This window comes from Vigna unguiculata, chromosome 9 (genome assembly GCF_004118075.2).
Source record: "Vigna unguiculata cultivar IT97K-499-35 chromosome 9, ASM411807v1, whole genome shotgun sequence".
Lineage (NCBI taxonomy): Eukaryota > Viridiplantae > Streptophyta > Magnoliopsida > Fabales > Fabaceae > Vigna > Vigna unguiculata.
The window spans coordinates 23,264,536-23,286,986 of NC_040287.1; the positions used below are offsets into that span (position 1 = coordinate 23,264,536).

Consider the following 22,451-nt stretch of genomic DNA (forward strand, 5'->3'; position numbering starts at 1 on the left):
ATGTCATAAAGGCTCCCACTACCCGCATTTATTAATGAATTAATTATTTAATTAATTAAATTTCACGGGTCTTACAATTTTCCTAACATGTTGTGTCCAACAAATGCATTATCAAAAAGAGAATTATTTAGGATACACTTATATAAGAAAAAAAGTTTATAAGATTGAGGGTTTTACCAATATAATACTTATTTGAGATTCTTGGGGGAGATTTGTGCAACGAGTAAAACCATACAATCATTATTAAACCTTAAAATGATGGATTATAATTACAATACAACAAACTACACTTACTCATTTATAAATATATTTTCTTCCCTTTTCCCAAACAATTAGTTATGTATGCTTGGATGTCAATCATCTAATTGCCACTATGAATGCGTTGGGGGTCCATGATTCCATACACATCAGTCAACCCCGCATTCTAAGTGACACCAAACATATACCTCAACACAAAACATTTATTTAATATAAGTAGATAAAATAATTAAATATAAATAATGGTTCAGAGACTTACATTATCCATGAATGGTTGTAATATGCAGTTCTTGGTTCTCCACTACAAGTTCTAACTCATCTTTCATGTACAAGTACTATAGGATCTCATTATTTCTCCCAAATACAACAGAATCCTACGAAACCACTGGTGATAGCCTTTTGTTGCGTATGTCAATCAAACAAAAACTAAGTGTTCCCCCCTTTACTATGTAGTATAAGGATAAACTCAAGTCAATCCAAGGATAGGGCCAATGCAATGAGTGGATTGAATGCAAAAGAACATATTTTTGGGGAATTTTTCAAAGCATAATAGATAGACAAAGAAACTGAAATCAAGCAATTGGAATATGATAAACTAATGAACTAACTCATTGAAAATGCATGATAGTTACTCATTCAATTCAAACAAATAGACACAACTCAAGGCTATGAATTAATTGAACAAACTAAGCTAGACTGGTATGATAAAGCGCTAATTAAATACCTACACAAATTATGCTAACCTTAAAACTAAATAATGCAAGGCTAACAAGAAATATGCAATATAACAAATGAAAGTTAAAACAAAAAAACAGCTTAGCTAGTGCTTGAAAATCAATAAAACCATGACCATTAGAAAACCGAAAAGTTAAACAACATTGTTTAAAAAGAAATAACCTACACCAGTTGAAGCTTTTTTTATTGAAAACATGAGATTAACACACCAGAAATCGGAATGGGGGGGTTAAAGAAGTTAAACTCAACAATTTACCAAGCTTAAAGGTGCGAAAGTTAAAGCAACTAAACTAGAGAAAGTTAAAATAGTTGCACACAAATAAGTGGGAAGCAATGAAATAGAGAATCAACTCAATTGGACACATGTAGAGAGAATTATGAGTAAAACAGTTAGCAAAGATCAAAGATGAAAATCCTGCGTTTTTAGGTTGCGTTGAGCCCTACTTTGTGTGCACGGGACGGTAAAATAGCAAATCCTTTTGGTTACGTCGGACACCAATCAAACGATGTTGGTTGGAACCAACATAGAGAACATAATTATAAAGTGCGCCTAGCTCGAATAAAATGACGTTGGGCGGTGTTGCAGCTCCTAAAATTCCTAAAAGTTGATAAACTAATCTAAAGATAAAATATACAAGAAACAAAGATTCTAATTGAATGTAATAAATATGAGAATATAGAAATTGAGTTATCAACCACCAATGACTCTTCAAATATGATGTCAAGAAGTTGGTGTAATGCATCGATAAGATATTCCTCACTAATTTTCTTTGAAAATGGGTTTTGTCTCACTAAGTTGTCAAATAAAGTCATGACATATGATATAATTTATTGTGTGTTATTGCTTTGCTATATGTATGATGTGAATGTAATTACTGTCAAGGAGAAATACTACAGTGACTAGTTGTAGGTTGTATATTAAATGGGGATTCTAAGAATGAGGCTATCATTACTCTATAAATATTGGACTCACATAAAGGAAGATGTTAGGTGATGAGAGTTAACAAAGGATCCTTTGACGTAGCTTATAATGTGGAAAAAGAATTGTTTGATTAGTCACAATAAATTTATCATTTCATCAAAGGAGGAATTAGTTTCCTAGCATGTGTGTCAGTATGTGAGAGAGGTAAAGGTGTCAACATGGGGTCATGCCCAACGAGCTGGCGAGCCACCCTGTCAAGAAAAAGGTAGACCGGTTGAAATTTTAATCAGCCTGTGTCAACCTGCTAGCCCGATTTTATTTTTAATTTAAAAAATAAAATAAAATATAATTGATAGTCAATTGGGCTAATTTGTGTGTGTTGACAGAATTGTGCAGTGTTGAGTTGAGAAAAAATGGTTCTATTATTATTATTATTGTTGTTGTTATTATTATTGTTATTATTATTATTATTATTATTATTATTATATATACATGTTTCTTTAAATGATTAATATGATGTAATTGTTAAGTATAGATGTTACACTAGTTAATTTTTATTTGTATTTTAATCTTCCTCTCGTCTCAATTGAATTTTTAGATAAAATATTAAACGACACCATATTGATACACAATTTTCTATAAAAATCACTATTCTTACAAGGACAATATATATCCTGCGAAGTCTCCTAGGTGATCTTCTCAGGCTCCAAAGTCTTCACTTCAAAGGTATCTCGTCCTCAGCTCTTGAGCGCAGGATGATGGGGTGCCTGCAAAAGACACTTTGATGCTAAAGTCAGTTCAAGATGCTTGGATCAATTGTTAGAAGAAATAACATAAGCATATACTTCGTAAAATGTGTCTTTTATAGTAGGGTTTATGGGCCTTACCTGGTTGGGCTTGGATTTGGTAATCTTAATTACCTACTAATCTTGTTTGTGTAATCCGAGGTTATGTTCCTTTAACGTGATTAGATTGACTTGGTTATTTAGCCAATTTGAGTACATGTCGTCTTATTGGACCGACATGTACCTGGCTAGACCGTGTACCTGGAGGATCTCTCTAGATAGATAAGATGGGCAGATGAGCTTAGTGGCAATCCCTAAGTTCCTTGTGTCCTAGGAGGAGAGGACGAGTAGTCCCTTGTGCAAGTTGAGGTCAACTAGTCCTTTGTCTGGAATGAGGACTAGCAGTCTCTTACCTTTCTTGAGGGTTCCTTCTGAGGACTGTTTACCTTAAGGGACGAGGACAGATAGTACATCATTTCCCAATCTTGATGTGCTTGCACTTTAAAGACTGTCAAGCGACCATACAATTTCTCAGATGCTGGCTCTTAGGGGGCTCTTAGGGAACGAGGACGAGTACTCTGTCAACCTCTAATCTTGATGTATTTGCACATTAAAGATTGCTAAGCAGCTTATAGGTTCTCGGATGTTGGTTTTGTGGTTTGTGCTTTTTTGCAAAGAGAATTTACATGTCCTTAGTCGTATGCCCTATAGTCGTATGGCCCTATAGGTATAATCACTAAAATGTTTGTTTATTATTTTTAACAATTTATTAAATTAGAACACAACGTTCATGAGAACACATTTTTTAATATTTTATTAACTTATGTATTATTTTCATGCGTATTAGTAATGTTGTTTCACACTTACACGAAAATTTGGGTGTTACTATAGTGGAAATATAAGTAAAACGTGACATGAAATTGATTTGCCTAAATTAATTATAAATATATGAAAAGAAAAAAGTATTATAAAAAAATAGGTTAGATGTGAAAGGAAAAGGATAGGAGCAAATCCACTATTGGCAATGAGCATGCGTCCATACACCTTTAGCGAAACAAACGGTAAACATATTTCTTATTTTCTGGCTTACATGATGTTTAGAAACATCTAAAATCTGATACAATTTCTTACTTAGTTATTCTTCAGTAATTGTACTGGTGGACTCTTAAGGCCTAAAACTGATAAGAAAAGTCCGAATTTCCATGGGAGCAAGTTCTACAATTTGATTTTCTGGATTTACTGGTCCTCCCCTCCAAACCTTAGATTCTCCAGGTGACCCTTTTACTTGCCAAACCAATCTCTTCCTCTCCATTTCTGCTCTTTCTTGATTAGCTGATAAGCTCACTTCAGTTATTTTCCTTATCTGAAACACAAAGAAATTGTGGCACATGAACCACCTTAGACGATCACATGCTAAAAACAACTACCCATCAAAAGAATATTTAGTTGTCATCTTTCCCTACCTGTTTGGGGAAAAACACCTTCTTCAGTTCTACAATTGCCTTAACGGAAAGATACTTGTCCTCCTCAATCTTGCATATGACAGAGTAAGAATTCAGTGTGTTGAAAAACATAAGAGAAATAGATTCATCTCAGATGTAATATGATATAAGTGTGCCAAGTAGACAGAAGCTGAAGAGAATATACCTCGTATAAGTGTGCCAACCGAAGGAGAACTTTTCCATCACCCACATCCTGCAGAGTTCCAGAAGATGGCTTAGCATTAGAAGTGAACAAAAAAAAAAAAGAAACAAACCTTTTTTGAACAAATATTTGATGAAATGAAAGACATGCACCTGGAGGGTTATTATTGCAACGTTATCCGGTAAGTTGTACGAAGAATCTATGCCCGAGAAGGTTGTGACATGAGATTCTCCCCGGTGAGCGTCACTCTAGAAAATATGTGAAAAAATGAAGGAGATATTCATGAGTAGGGAGTTACAAGTTCAGCTGACAAAATTATCAAACACTTTCTGACAACCATTTTTTGATCACCTCTGTGAAGGCTAAAAGTAAGGGTGAGTATATCTCCTGACCAAATGATCGACGCCATCTAGCACCCTCTCCTACAGGATCAATTCTGAAATAGTATTTCCCTAGCACCTGCAAAATTTATTGTATGTGATGAATGAGCCACAGGGTAAAACCAACTTATATATGATTAACTTACACTTAACCCTGTGCATGTATTATGGATGCAAACTGTTTCATTCAGTGCCTCTGCAACTCCTCTGGAATCATCCTGAAGTAACCTCCTATACAAAGGGGAGAAAATGGGAATGGTGGAGTTTGATTGGTAGAGAATATGGAATGAAACATAGGAGGTTTGAGATTAAACAAACATCACAAACCTATGAACCATTAGTTCCAGTTGTCCATCCATGATGCTGGAGCCCCCCACTGCTCTATCTACCAAAATAGAAAACTCTTTTCTTTTATCTTTCAGGTAAATCCCAAGGTTGATCTGAAACATGAAACTAGATTCCATTAATCAACAACTTCATAGATTGTGTCTTCATGATGTGTATAATAAATGTAGCATCTTCTAACACACATGGTTCAACAGAACATACTGGGTAATAATTTCCAGCAACAGGTTGATTCACTTCCAAGTGCCAATCTTTTCTGTAGTCTCGAACCTGTAATGTAAGTCATTATAAATTTGTAACAATTTATTAGGGCTTTGATATGGAAAACCATTGCTACAACTAAAAAACGTTCAATCTGTTTGACTTACACGTTCAATGAAATCACGTCCATTGGAATCAGTATAGAAGGTTTTGTTGCTTGCCAAATTTGTTTTAATCTCGGTTGCTATTTCCTTGCCAACTCCATCATCAATGGGTATAGGTCCAACCTGATGTAAAAATAGCTTTGTTATGATTAATGGCTCCAAGAGAATAAGGTTTTGGAAACCCTACTCAAGAAATTTGGAGGCAAAAAAAATTACTTACAATAAACTCAACCTCAGCATGTTCTTTGCCCTTGTACAGTCTAGTGGTCTGTTCAATTAAGCCATGGTCAAATATTGAACTCTATGAATCTTTATGATTACACTATTTTAATAACTTGAATGTGTTAAAAATCATGTTAGTGTCATTTTTCTTACCACCATTGATGTTTGAAAGAAGCAAGATAGTGGTAAACTCTAATTTTTCTTTCTAAAAAAGAGATTGAAAACTCAACCTTTTATGTTCTTGTGATTCCTTTACGTTTGCCAATGATACATACGATAAATGGTTGATGTGTGGATAACTTATCCCACATGCTCCTTATTTCCTTTTACACTTAATTTTCTCACTTTACAAACTTTTCACCTTTTGTTCCATTTCTAGACAATCATCTTATTTTTCATGTACTATCACATACTAATAATAGAATTAAATGGTAAATGATTTGAAGTAATTTTAAATTAATTAGATTTACCTCCTTATATATTTTATTAAGTTACTTTGTCTGATTAAATAAATAAACTTAAATTTAAGATTGAAATCAATTAATCAAATATAAATTTTATAAACTCAAAAAATTAGCTTTATATATATAAAGAGACAAAGTGTGCCACTTTAAAGTGCTTTTAACAAAGGTTATAAAAGTTGTTTTTTAAAGAGACTACTCTGCCAATAAATTGACAATGGTGGTGATTGGATTTAACGTGTTTATAATTTTGTATATAATTTTTTTAATAAACTATTGATACAAAAGTATGACTTACTTTTATAATGACTAATTTCTATTCAGAATATATATATATATATATATATATATATATATATATATATATATATATATATATAAACTTAACATTTTAATGGTCAAAATATGTAACACTTAATTGAAACCGATAAAAGTATTTTTTTTTAAATTATTTGCCTAATTATAAAAGTATAATAGTCTAAAATTTTTAATTTTATTCATCTAAAATTCAGAACTCTACACATGAGTACATATTCTGTTTGCAGATTAACATATGGGATTAAAATAATTATTAAATACTATATATATATATATATATATATATATATATATATATATATATTTTGATAAAATTAAGAAAATTTATTAAAAATAAATAAATAAATTATGGATAAAAGTCACATTTTAAATAAAGAAAAAAAGTAAGATATACCTAAACTACTCGATCACTGCACTGATCTAGACCACACATTGATATTTAAAAGAATCAAAAAAGTTGTGAAGCATGATCCTTTCTTTGTTAAAGAAAAAGAATGCGTCACTTACTTCTGATGTCATTGCCCAAGGACATATATGAGAAAAGTTGGTGACATCTGACTCTGCTTATTTTATGTCTTTTTCTTTCTTTCTTTCTTTTATATACATCATATATGTCAAAAAAATAATGTCATATGGTACCTGGTAAATCCATGAATGAATCTGCTGATGCACTTCATGCACAATTGGTCCCCGAAAAACTAAGAGAGGAGACTGAAAGTTTTCAAATGAAAACCAACTAAGTAAGTTCTTGCAATTACCACTAAACGTCGCTAATTGATTGTAAATTTTTAAGTAGATAACTTCACCTTCTTCCTCTTGGAATTGATGGGAGATGGTGAACCATCAGGTCTAAAAATATATGCTCCAGATGCCTTTCAACAATTCACAACAATTAAATCAATTGCTTGGCATAACTAATCATAATCAATTCAAATCTGTGTACGGAAAAAATGTTATCACCTGAGGAACAGTTTCACTTTCATCAACTCCTTTGCCGGCGTAAAATTTATATGTCTGCTCTAGGGATTCTTCCACCTTTTTCATTGTGAACAGAAATTTAGAATGCATGTCGTGTAAACGTTATACAATACACAACCTTAGTGATGTGACATCCAAATCACAAACCTTGCTTCTGCTGTTGATATATTCAGTAAGTTTCCCTTTCTTCTCAGAATAGGTTAATTTCAAGTTTTCTGGACCCACCGTAATTACATCACTTCCATTCTTTGACTTGTGAGATGCATGTCTATCTGAAATAGTAGCTGCGATGCAATTGCAAATTTTCTGCTTCAGGAAAGAATAAAGTCTCCCACAGAATTTATAGTTTGCTCTTGTATTTGCAATAATGATAGCACAATTTTCAGGAGGGGAATAAAGAATTCAAGACTAACCTTCATTTTTGGCATAGGATACATAGTAAGTGCTAAAACCAAGTGGGGGAACAGTTGCTGGAAAAGCAAGCCAGTATTTGGGTTTCACAGTTGGAGACACTCCCAAGTATGCCACAATGTGATAGTTTCTTAAACCAAGAAAAAAATCAGGTATTGGCACCAACTGGGATTGGACTTTTTTCCCGCTGGAATCCCGAACACCAACGTTTTCATTGACAACCTAAGACAGATTTGATAGGCAAATAATGTGAAACATGATTTTTCCTATGTTCAAAACATTTCTTCATTCGTGTGGATAAGCAAGGTATATAATAACGCTAGACAAGAAAAAATGTATTACAAATTACAACGCTTCAACTAGAAGGCATCAATTGGCACATAGACAAATGCTTATGCATGGAGCAGATAGGCTCATAGATAGTAAACTCACGGGAATCCTTATGATATCTTCTCTTTTCCATCCCAGAGGATTGTAAATAACAACCTCCTACATGAAGCAATGTATTAGAAAAGTCGTAATTGATAAAATTCTGTGTTCTAATAAGCAACAGATTAGATGTCATCAGTCCAAACCAGGTTTTTCCCATTGGAGAAGTCGATTTCTGATGAAGGACAGTAACTTATGTTCAGAAGTGGACACTGTAATAACAAGACAGAAGAGACAACTCAGCCTCATTATCAAGTATTCGAAACTTTGCTTCTTGAAAATTAAAACATGTTAATATTTTTTCAGCTGTTTCAAACATAACACAACTTTTCGCTCCAACTACAGCCTTTGTGATGGTTATGAATTGTAAACTTCTGACTTAGTAGTTTCTCGTTGTGCACAAAGAAATGAACATCAAGAAGAAAGATTATCCATGTGCCTTAAGATTGTGAAGACTAGTAATCAACATCTCACAGTTGTTGAACAAAGAACATCACTACTTGCCTGTTGAAATTTAGTCTCTGGGTTCTTACATCCCGTTTTGGTTGCTCCCTCTGTCAAACAAGCAAGTGATTCTGCCACAACTTTCTCAGCCTGAACAAAACATTGAAAAGAAAAATCATTTTGAGATTGTAAATAATAAAGTTCTAAGAGAACAGATATAGACAATTTTATCACCTCTGTATAACCTATTGAAAGCCGTTTAGCATAATCATTAGCAACATGCTGCTTTTCTGTGCCAGATACTGCATCATGATGCTGAGCAATAGCCAAAGCTTCAGCCAATGAATCAGTGTTTGGACCTAAGGCACTCTTCCCTTTGAAATACTCCAACTGCCTTGCTGCCTGTTTCAAGATTTAATACCAATCAAGAAGAGGCCAATTTAGAATTTTGATAACTTTTCAAAATATGCCGGTTGAATTATAATGCTCCTGATCACACCACTTTCAGAAAAAAAAAAAAAAAAAGCATTTAATCAAATACTTGATTGCTTCAATTGACAATAATGAGAAGCCTTACCAAGTAGTATCCACTTATCAGTCTGACATAACCTTTGAGAGCAGGCCTGCTTGTAAAATACCCCGTCCAATATGCGTTCACACGATCTGCGTACCTAATAAATTGATGATCCAGAAATGAAATAACAAGTTAGAAGAACGAAGAGGAACCCTAATACGCAATTGCAGGAATAAGTTACAATTGCAGCTTCTTCCTGAACATCATTGAGAACTCACGGAAAGTAGTCATCAGTCTTGATTGGCCATGCCTCATTTGTAGCATGTTTGGCATCAGTGTATATGGATGGGGTTGAGTATAAGGCATGCACCCGACCATCCTAAACAAGCATGAGTCAGTTCTCCCATTAGTATGTCAAACCACTAAGCTTAGTTTCATTTAAATTCATGAGCAGATGGAAAACTAGGCAGCCTAATGAATCATATAAAGACAATAATCAAGTAAACATAAAAGAAAATTGTCGATTAACAAAGGAGTTGAAGATAAGTAACTTGATTAACGTAGTGAATAAACTTATCCAATTGCCGAAACCAGCTCTGCGCATATTGGTACTTGAAATCTGTCCCCATTGTCCACATTATATGATTTGTGCGCGTAATATTGGCCTGAAACAGGACATTATAAGCAATGTTCACTCAAATCACTTTTAAGTGCAACTGACAAACTTCTAATCATTTTCCATTTGGAGAATCTATATTTTCATTTCTCAGAATTTCGGACACTTAAATCGTGTACGGTAAACATTTTAAAAGCAAATTGCAGAGAGAAGAACCAGTCATCCGTTCTTAAGATACATTTCATACCTGTGACATTGCTGCTGCAACAAACTCGTTTACTCTTTCTGGGACATTGTAGTCGAATAAATTGACATCATCCTTCAAGGGAAAAAGAAGTTTACTTAGCACACTTCCAGAAACAGAAAAAAGAAATGGCCCTACAGAAGTATTTGACTTTGATTTTCACCTGAACAATGGGAGAATCGTCATTTACTTCGTAGTAGAAATTACTGGGAGGTTCATAATTCTCAGGGAACGCACCAGAAAATATCTGTATCCCATGAACAATTTTAAGGATCCGTTAGTAAAAGCCTACTTGGGGAGAATGTAGTGAATCCAACAGAAGAAAAAATATGGTTTTGTTGTTATTGCCCTATGCAAAATCATATAAGTTATAAACATAAACCGGTTTGGGTTACTCACCTGTGATGATGAACCAAAGCTCTTAGAGCCCCGCCACACAACTTCAGAGTTTTTTCATCTTTTCTCTTTGCTCTGTCTTGATAGTCAATCCGTGCAAAGAATAGGGAGTCAAACCAACCTATGCCAACAAGAGTTATGCTTACAGCTTAAGAAACAACTAGCAATGTACAGAAAAAAAAAATGTGTTTGTAAAAATACTTCGATCTCATTTTCCCAGCAAAATTAATGTTACCTCTGCCCCAACAAGTAGGCCTGAACAGCAGAATGGTCCAAATGGATCAATCTGCCACCCTATTCTCGGAGTCACTCCAAATTCTTCTTTGAGAAATTGATGTCCAAGAGTTGGTCTGATCAATCATGTCAATGTAATGAGTAGCAGCCTCATCATGCATACAATAACCTCCATTTCTGCAACCCATAACCTTAGCACTTAACGTAATGCCATCGAAATTAATACATAAAGCCGAAGAACATTCATCATGATCAATTTCATTGACTCCAATAATAAAAAAAAAAGAAAAAGGTGCTTCATTCAGTTATTAGTGGGCGTGAAGGTGATAAGTAGACTGCTTGTGAATCTTCAAATCCACACTTTCTACAAACTAAGATAGAAGATAGTGAATACAGACTCCAATTGACCAGATTTGACCAGCCCCTTGACTATGTTCCGAATATCATCATTGTTTCTCTCCACCATCGCTGAAAAAATGCCTGCAATACAACACGAGCAGAGAACAACGACTTATAAAGGACTAACTCAAATACAAAACACCACTTATCTTCACTCAATGTGAGATATTCTAACACTTACCTGTTCACATAAATGAACTTGCGATTCTTGTCAGCCAACAATGCGGGTACCAGGGAATCGAGCACGTTCTGAACGCATGCTCCCTGCCCCCAAAAGTGAAAACAAACCACACATGAAACATGAATGTAACTGAGAGACAGCATGTATGTGTGGGGTGAGATCGAGAATGACCTGAATTGAGTTGTTGGAACCAACATAATACTGGTCTATGGTCTTCAACCAGCCAACATCGTCGTGAGTGTGAGGGACCAAGTGAACGTTGATCTTGCCAGGGTCAATGGTTGTCGTTGTGTTATACCTTATATTACTTAGATTCTGAGGAAATGGCAGATCCAACAATAGTATAACCCATAACACACACAATCCAGTACTGTTCTCCATGGACTAAATCAGAACACTCTTAATGAACTGATGTAAGTCTAAGGAATGTTGTTTATTTATAATAATGGCGATGAGATCTCCGCAATCTTTGTCGCTGTTATTTCGTTTGTTCTGATCCCACTGATTCCTATAGATGGACGTTAGATAACTAAAGTACGAAGAAGTCACTGTCAGTTTAGGATTTCGAAGCTAAAAAGACTATTGATAAGGTTGGTGATCCCCGCTGTCCCTGAATGTGAGCAAGTTATTCCACTCCTCGGTACTCTCTGATTTAGCATGTGGCTTCTTACAAATATATCATCACTACCCATTAATAACAATTAATAACGAGATTCTTACTGTAATTAATTTTAGTTAAATATGTTTCAAGCTAAATTCATATAATGTTCCCAACTTTAACATGTTTGGTAAAATATTTTATCAGTTCAAACATTATCCTAAAATAATTTTTTACACATAAAAGAATTAAAAAAAATGTATCTATTTAATATTAAAGTTTGGAACATATATAAATTTTAATTTTTCAAATATGAAAGCATAAAAAAAATATTTAACTGACAATTTTTATTACATACAACCTTTTTATATTTTGGATTTATGGAATTGATCTCTTAGCTATCAATTTAGAGAAATAAAATTGATTTATAGATTTATAAAAAATAGAAAACAATTATAGATTCAAGTATCTTTCTAATTAAAAACTAACGACTAACGTTTGTTATAAAAAAGAAAAAATATGTTTACTTTTATTTTTAATATTTTATGCTGCTATCAACTATGTTGGTAGTTTCCATTATGTAATACGCTACGTACTTATAAAGATTAAAATGCTTTTAATCATATAATTATTCTATCATCTACACCTTTTACATTTAAAACAATGTATCAATTTTTCAATACGAAATTTCGTTCTTATTAAATTATGATAATTTATTATGTGAAAATAGATAATGACATAATATTTATCTAAAAATAATTAGATAACTCCTCAACTAAAAAATAATCTCTTAATTTTCACTTTTGTCTAAACCGTTTTTTATACTATATAAAATTATGTTATTTTAATAGAAATGTGACGCACATTCACATGCATGGAATGCCTATTTCTCCAAGTAATTAATAATGAGACTGTATTTTGTAACTATTCTCTATTATACACCAATATTTTTACTGCTTTTGGTATTTTTATTATATGATTATGACTGTCCTTTTTACAACATTGTTACAATTTTAATACATTTTCTTAACATTTTAACTAACTTTTAGTTTCTTTACTCATAAAAAGAATAAAACATAAAGATGCACATTTTTTAGCTAATTTTAACCATGTGTCGGTTTGTTTATTAATTTTTTCTTTCCAATGCATTTTTTTTTTCAATCTTCCCTCTTAGGTAGCTAGATAGAAATGGTACCGAGTCCGGTCAAATAAAGATAATGTCTATCCGCAATCTTATATGCAACCGGACTCGTTTATCCGTTGGATATCCGCATACAGAAAATTTGCGATTTTTTACCCTTGAATATTTAAAAATATATATTTTATAAACTTGTAAATAAAATCTAAATTAAATTACTAAAATATATAAAAGATAATATACATTAAATTAAAAAAATTAATTTAACCTCATAAAATAAAAATTAAATTTTAATTTTAAGTTTTTGTGGGTAACTGATACCCACCGGTAGAAATAGTATGGTACTCACACCCGATCTGTTTATAGATGGGTATTAAAATATTCACTATCCGTGAACATGAATATTTTTGGTATCCTTACATCTGGTGTAGAGATGGCAAATAAACTCGTTCCCGTGGGTATTGTCCGAACCCGTCCCCGTTTTGACGGGGAATCCCCGCATTGACTGGGTATGGGTGTGGGTATGGGGAATCCCCGATTTTTTCAATTGGGTATGGGTATGGGGATGGGGATGAATATATACCCGCCATAATACCCGTCCCCGCCATATCTCCATCCTCATTTAAATCATTAAAATATTCATAATTAATTAAGTAACCCTATATATATATATATATATATATATATATATATTCTTTCTATTTTTTATTTCTTCTAAATATTTGGTTTGTCATGAAACTCATTCGCATCTCCAATATATTTTTATCTTATCATAACTTTTATGTAATTATGTTAAATGATGTATGTCAATTAAAAAAAATTTATGTCTAAGATTTGAATATTTCTATTATTTTTTAATATTTTTATTTATTCTATATTTTTCTTTCACATGAGAATATTTAATACTCTTAATTTAAGTGTTTAATAGCATAAACATTTCATTTACTAGGTAATATAAAAAAAATCTTTACTTATTATTATTAATTTTTGTTTCATTTGAAGAACTATTTTATTTCGCTAAACAATTTTTGTTATTTCTCAATCGTTGATATTTGAAAAGTTTTCTTAGATCTCTAAGATATTTTCGTCTTATCATACCCTTAATTATACATTTATTTTTCTTTGTGCAATTCCTTCCAATAGTCTTCAAATTGTTTATAAGACACACATTTGTTAATTTTTTAATATTTTTATTTTTGTTTATTTTCATCATGTAGAATACTATTTCGATAAATTTTATCTAATTATTTTTTATTTTCTAACTCATTACAATCATACTTTAATTTTTTCACTATAATTGTATAAATAATTTTTATTTACTACAATATAAAAATTTAATGTAATTGCCATGAATATTTTTTTACCACCATCCAACATATATTGTGGTCCAACAGATACAAGATCTATGTTAAAATTTTATTATTATGTTTATTATTTGTTCTTTGCGTCATTTTGATCAAGTGATGTATTATAACTTTTATTAGTGTATAAAAATAGATACTAATAGTATTCTAAATTTATCATTTAATTCTCATAAAACTTTTAAAAATTAAAATTAAATGTGGAATGTGTACAGTACAACAGTATGATTAATGACCGAAATTAAATTTTACCACTGGCTTGTAGTAACTGAAAGAACCGGTAATGTCTTTTTGTTTTTGGTTAAAGGTTCTAACTAATGTTGACACATGAATTTTAATATTTTTTGCTAATTAAGTTTTAATATTGATCGTGATTAGTTTTGTTTTACCAAAAACAAAATTATGATATTTTCATACCTTCTATCTTAAATATAACTTGTTGACAACTTATTATAATAATTTAATAACATAAATATTTTAATGAACAAACAACTTTAAACATCATATTAGTATATTATTATAATAAAGTTATCAAAAAATAGTGAGATCAAATGTGTTAAAATATCATTTTTTTTATAAATGATATAATCGATCAAATAAATAAGAGTCGATAGTTTTATTACAAAAAATAAAATATAATACTATGAATATGTATTGATTTTCAATTAATGTAAGAGATACATTAGAAGTACGTTACAAAGTCACACCAAAACAAATACGCCGTGAACATATAACGTGAAATTGTTTCAATTAATATCTTCGTCCCCCAGTGTAATCTTTTCATATTCAATATTTTTGACAAATTATAACACAACACAGGAAGATTTAATGTTTCTTGTCATTTTTTTTCTTTTTCAAATGTTTTAATTGATTAAGGATTTAATAGTATATTTTCTTTTCAAATTTGAAGATTTTAATATTATATCCTGATTTTCAATAAAATATTATACATTAATTTATAAATTACGGTTCCGGTACACCCAATAAGTCTCACATTGCTTAAGAGTCTTAACGCACTTTAAAAGTCTCACATTGCTTAAGAGTCTTAACGCACTTTAAATATTCCTACCTCCCTTCACCCTCTGAGACCTTTTTTAAGGACAAAAACCGTGACGGAGCTTCGTACTGCTCCAAAGTGGACAATACCTACCTCAGGAACACAGTATCTTTTTAGTTCCACGAAAAATCCACTTTTCTTTTCAACCCCATTTTGAAAGAACTAAAGAAAGAAACAATTTGAATTTTTCACTTTTTTCCAGTTCCTACCAATGGCTGTCGGGATCGGAACATTTACTATTTTTAAAATACTTCCTAATAAATATTAAAGAAATTCAAAGTGATTTAATCAGAGTTACAAAGTAATGTTATTAAATTAGTAATTTAAAAGTAAACTTCTCTTGTATAGTACTTCTTTGAAAAAAATTACTTATAGCTAGATATGGCAAATAAATATGTCCCGTGAGTACTGTCTGAATTCGTCCTCGTTTTGAGAAGGAATCCCCGCATTGACTTGGCATAGGTATGGGAAATTCCTGACTTTTTCAATTGGTCAATTAGGTATGAGGATGTACATATCCCCGCCATAATACTCGTCCCCACCATATCTCTGGCTCCATTTAAATTAATTAAATATTCACAATTAACTAAGTAACCCTATATATATATATATATATATATATATATATATATATATATATTTTCTATTTTTTATTTCTTCTAATTATTTTGTTTGACATGAAATTCATTTGCATCTCCAATATATTTTTCATCTTATCATAACCTTTATGTAATTATGTTAAATGATGTATGGCAATTAAAAAAATTGTATGTTTCACATTTGAATATTTCTATTATTTTTATATTTTTATTTATTATATATTTTTCTTTCACATGAGAATGTTTAATACTCTCAATTTAAGTGTTTAATAGCATAAACCTTTCATTTACTAGGTAATACAAAAAAATATTATTTACTTACTGATATCGCTGTCGTTAGGCGATCAAATTACCACTACTTTAGCAACTTCATTATTGTCAGTTAGTAGTGAACAAAATAGTTAGGGTTAAGATAACCCTGAGTCGTCTCACAACGAATACGGAATTGATCTCAAATATTTGATTCTCAAAAATGCAATTTAAAACTAGCAACTATAAAAATAGGGAGGTTTTGATATGCAAAGAAAATGACACGGAAGATTGTAAATACAGTAATAGTAAATAGGTCAATTCCACTGCTTTTTCTAAATAAGATTCTTCATTGGTTATCTAGAGATTATTGTTAAATTAATTATTGTTGTTGATTTACAAATAAATCAATGTAAAGACTCAATTCATTTGTTGGCATCCTCACTTTTAATCAAAGTACAGTCTCAATTAAAAGTGAGAATTGTTAGATTGTCCATAGTAAATTCAATCAAAGTACAGTCTCAATTAATTTTACTATGCCTAATCATGTCTATTCCTTTGTTTCTTTACCAAATAGAAAACTTAATTAATCAAAGTAAAGTCTTGACTAATTTTAGTTAAAGTAATTACCTCTAATCAAATTAAAGTCTCAATTATTGGCAAAAACTTATTTAATCAAATGAAAGTTCCTAAACAAAATCAAAGTAAAGTCTCAATTTTATTTAAAAACCTCTTAATTCATATGATTAGCATGCATGTAGATTTAAGATCATTATTTTCTATTCAATTAAGAAGCAAAGGACATAGATAAACAAAAACCACAACAATAATCAAAATAACAAAACATATAAATTCATCTAACCTCAGAATCCATTTAAGAAATTACAGTGGAATCAACCCTTAAAGCTTAGTCCTCCATGGCTTTGATGGAATACATGATGATATGAAAGAAAGAAAATAAAAGAAGAGAATGAGAGATGTGGTGGAGACGGTATCTGCCAAAACCAGAGAGTTCTAAGTGTCTAAGCTGTAAGTTGTAAAATGTAAGTCCTTCTGCTCCCTTAAGTCTCTTTATATAGGCTTCTACTGGACTTTGGGCTTTATCTATCAGTTGCTAAAATCTTTTATTTTTATTTAATTAATTAGCAACTTAATTTCTGTCCAATTTCCAATTCTGCCCCTCTCATTTAACCATATTTGCAGTTTTGACCAGAGTTGACTGCTGACTTTGACCAGTTGACCAGAGTTGACCAGTTGACCAGTTTGACTGTCCTATCAGATGCTGACACGTGGCGCAGAGTGCACTTTCTCTCTCCAGACTAGGGTTTGCTGCGTTTAGGGTTTCATGGAGGCTTGTGGATGACGGCGCGGCTGCTCCTCCTTCTCCGACGACGAAGGCGTTGTGGTGGAGGTTTGTGGACGCTGCTGGTGCGCGTGGACGGTGTTCGCTGCTGGTGCAAAAATGGTGGCTGCCATGGTTCGTTCTCGTTCATGGTGGCGTGGACGGCGCTGCAATGCGTGAAGGAAGAAGATGCACGGTGGTCGTGAATCTGAAGGTGGCTTCGAGGCTGGTGCAGTGGTGACGGAACTGCGGCGAGAAGCGCGCGATCTGTGGTGGTGTTGCGGTGCTTCTGCAGGAGATGGTGGAAGTTTCCTCTGCTGCTGTTGCGCGAGAAGATGGTGTTGCAGAATCGTGGTGGTCGGATTTTGACGTGAAATGGAGGTGCGGAGAAGACGGAGGCGCGGTGGTGGTTCGTGTGCGCTGCGAAAATGGTGCAGATTCCGGCGAAGAGTGCGGCAGGGAGGTAGTTGCGCCGTGGTGTGCAGGTTGGATGCGCGTTACAGCAGATTGGTGGTGCAGTGGTGGCCGGCGAGGTGAGGAGGTGCGGCGGCGGCTGCCATGGTGGTGGAAGGAGAGAAGAAAATTAGGGTTAGGGTTTTGGGAGATGAAGATGATGACGTGGCAGCCGTCCATTAGACAGCTTGTTAGTGCAAGGATTGTTGCCACGTGGCTTGCTTTGGTTGGCTAATTTTAAGAGGTAGGGATTGCCACATGGCATAATCTGGTTGAGTGGAGTTTAAGTGGTAGGAGGGGTGCAACTTAGTGAAAACTGGGGGTGCAGAACAGGTTTTTGTGGTCCACTTGAGGGAGGAGTGTGCAAATAAATTTTGGGGGTGCATTTAGCTCCTGATTTATTCTTTTTCCAGAATTTCTTGATTTTGGACTTATTTTGTAACTTTGAATATTTCAAAATCGCACTATTAATTGACCAAAAATAAATTCCAGTTGCATTAACAAACTTTAGAATATCCAATAATATTTTATGCAACTAAAATCAATTTTTACGCCACTTTTACCAAACTTACTCAATAAATCCAATAATCACAAATCCTAATTAAATCAATCTTTAAGCACAGAAAATTCAATTAAATCCCCAAATTTAAATATTAAATGAGGGCAAAAATTTGAACTCATCACACACCCACACTTATCCTTTTGCACTCCTGGGCAAAATTGAAGAATTTCAAAACTTTATTCTGAGGTCTTTTATTCCATATTTTCAGTGGATTAAAGAAATGAATACAAATGGAAACAGATCAATCTTCTAGAAATCATGTTGTCATGCACAAACAAATGGATAATATTCTGTTTTTCACACATGAGTTAATCTTTTGAGTTTACAAGATAATCAAATATGAAAGAGAAACACTCAAGTCAAATGTATATTTTCTCACCAAGATTCGCTCAAGTGTTTTGGCTTGTGTTTTCACTCAAAATACCCATGCAAGTAAATACTCTCAATGCTTAGGACTCTAATATTCACAACTTTCAGAAAACATGCATTCAAAAATCATGAGGACTTTTCACAGGTTATAATGAGGCCAAGGCAAAGGTAGGAAAAAAACTTTAGGATTTGTGTGTTTTTGAAATAGTAGGGAAGAAAGAGTTATGGAGCATAGTTTCAAAAACAATCCTTTTTTTCTTTGTTTTTTTTTTTCAGACAACAATCATTTTCATTTCAACACTCTGTCATCAACTATTATTTTCCTTTTGCCATTTTTACAACTTTGTGGGGGAAATACTCACCCCCACACTTTATTCCTCAACCAATCTCAACATAATCCACTAGCTCCTTCTTTCTCCCTAAGGTAAGGAAAAACATGGTCTTTTTCTTTTTAAGGTTTAGTAATATGCTCAAAACAAGAAAAAGAGGTTTAAGCTCAAGGGGCTACCAATGGATCAATGTTATGGTTAGCTTATTTGGCCAAGTAGCTAAAACAAGAAATGCCTCAGTCATATCAAATCATGCATGTTCACCTAAGATGCAAAACAACAGAATCAAGCTAAACATTTGAGTATCAACAAGACATAAGCAAATCACACAAGAAAAATAGGAATGACACACAGTAGTTCATCCTTACAATAAAGCTCAAAACTCACAAGGTCAAAAACTCTTTCACAAAAGATTTATTCCAGAAACTCTCAAATCAACTCAATTAGTAAATCACAGAAACAATCCATTCATAGCACATGACTCTTATTTTTCCAGAATTATGATCGTTCCAATTAGTGAATCAAATCCAAAAATCCAATGTCAACATGTTTTATTGAAAGCAAAAACCTTTTTTTTTTTTATAAAAACAAACAGAAAACAAAATTAGAAAAGAAAAAACAAAACAAATAGAAAACAAAAACAGAAAAAAGGGGAAAATCTCCCCACACCCCCATACTTTATCCATGCATTGTCCTCAATGTATTCAATATGTATAAAATGCAAAGAAAAAGTATGAAGTGTACTTACCTCCTCAAGGTGGAAGGTATGAGGGAGAAGTCAAGTTCATCCCATCCATCGTCTTATTCAGCATATCTTGATTTTCATTGAATATCCGAAGACGATGCCCATTAACTTTAAAAGTTCTTGCTGAAGATTCTTCCTTGATCTCCACTGCTCCATAAGGGAAGACTTCTGTAACAATGTATGGTCCTTCCCAAGTAGAACGCAACTTACCACTCATGTGACCAAGCTTGGATTTGTATAGTAACACCTTCTGGCCTACCTTGAAATCCTTTCTAGCCACAAGCTTTTGGTCATGGAACTTCTTGGTTTTCTCTTTGTAGAACTTTGAATTTTCATAGGCTGCAAGCCTAATCTCCTCTAGTTCTTGCAACTGAAGTTTTCGCTCATTTCCTGCTTCTTCCAAATCCAAGTTGCATGCTTTCACGGCCCAATAGGCCCGATGTTCAATCTCCACAGGTAGATGACAAGCCTTTCCAAAAACCACCCTGAAAGGTGACATACCTATAGGTGTTTTGTAGGCTGTCCTGTGTGCCCAAAGTGCTTCATCCAATCTTGTGGCCCAATCCTTTCGACTAGGCTTCACTACTTTCTCTAGTATCTTTTTAATCTCTCTGTTAGAGATCTCTGCTTGCCCATTGGTTTGGGGGTGATATGGTGTAGCAATGCGATGTGTCACCCCATACTTCTTCAACATGTTCTCAAGTAGCCTATTACAGAAATGAGTCCCCTGGTCACTGATGATGGCTCGTGGTATCCCAAATCTGCAGAAAATGTTAGACCTGACAAAACTCATAACAACTCGAGAATCATTAGTCCTTGTAGCTATGGCTTCCACCCATTTGGAGACATAGTCTACAGCAAGCAAAATATAAGAAAACCCAAAAGAAGGAGGAAAAGGACCCATAAAATCAATACCCCAAATATCAAATACCTCACAATATAGCATGGGTTGTTGAGGCATTTCATCCCTTCTTGTAATGGATCTGGCTGCCCTTTGGCACTGCTCACAATTTTCATATACCCTCTGTGCATCTTTAAAAATGGTAGGCCAATATAATCCACAATCCAACACCTTCCTACCTGTTCTTTGTGTGCCATAATGTCCACCAAAAGGAGACGAATGGCAGAACTCAAGCACATGAGGTATCTCGATATCTGGAACACACCTCCTTATGACTTGGTCACTACCAATGCGCCATAAGATTGGATCTTCCCAGATATAGTACTTTGCCTCACTTTTTAGCTTGATTCTTTCATATTTGGAGAAGGAAGGAGGAATAGCAGAAACAACCAAATAATTAACAATGTCAGCAAACCAAGGTTCAGGAAACATACCTTTCATAGCAGTCAATGCTAGGAGGACTTCATCAGGAAAGTCATCCTTAATAGGAATGTTATCTTCTCCATTTTCAATCCTGCTAAGATGATCGGCTACTAAGTTATGTGCTCCACTTTTGTCTAGAATCTCAATGTCAAACTCTTGGAGCAGTAGCATCCATCTGATCAACCTTGGTTTTGAATCTGCTTTCTTCAGAAGGAATTTTAATGCTGCATGATCAGTATAAACAATTACCTTGGAACCAAGTATATACGGTCTGAATTTGTCCAAGGCAAACACAACAGCCAATAATTCCTTCTCAGTCGTGGTGTAGTTAGCCTGCGCTGTGTCCAATGTTCTGGAAGCATAATATATCACATGTGATAGCTTCCCATCTTTTTGTGCAAGCACCGCTCCTACTGCAAAGTTTGATGCATCACACATCAACTCGAACGGTAATGTCCAGTCAGGTGGCTGGATGATAGGAGTGGTGGTAAGCACCTTTTTCAATGTATCAAACGCATCTTTGCACCTCTCTCCAAAGTCAAATACTATATCCTTTTGCAACAAATTGGAGAGAGGGTTGGCTATCTTGCTGAAGTCCTTGATAAATCTCCTGTAAAATCCTGCATGTCCAAGAAAAGATCGAACCTCTTTCACAGAAGAGGGGTAAGGCAATTGTGAAATAATATCAACTTTAGCAGGATCTACAGATATACCATTCTTGGAAACAACGTGACCTAAAACTATACCTTGTTCCACCATAAAATGACATTTTTCAAAATTTAGAACAAGGTTAGTTTCTTCACATCTCTCCAAGACTCTAGCAAGATTAGACAAGCAGTGATCAAAAGATGAACCATATACACTAAAATCATCCATAAAAACCTCAATACAATGCTCCAACAAATCTGTAAAAATACTCATCATACATCGTTGAAATGTTCCAGGAGCATTGCAAAGGCCAAATGGCATTTTCCTATAAGCATATGTACCGAATGGACAAGTAAAAGTAGTTTTACGTTGATCCTCTGGCGCAATACAAATCTG

At 33.5% G+C, this 22,451-nt stretch overlaps 1 pseudogene; it reads right to left on the bottom strand.

The window, feature by feature from the left end:
* Positions 1-3,687: 3,687 nt before the first annotated feature.
* LOC114195933 lies at positions 3,688-11,855 on the bottom strand (annotated as a pseudogene).
* Positions 11,856-22,451: the final 10,596 nt, after the last annotated feature.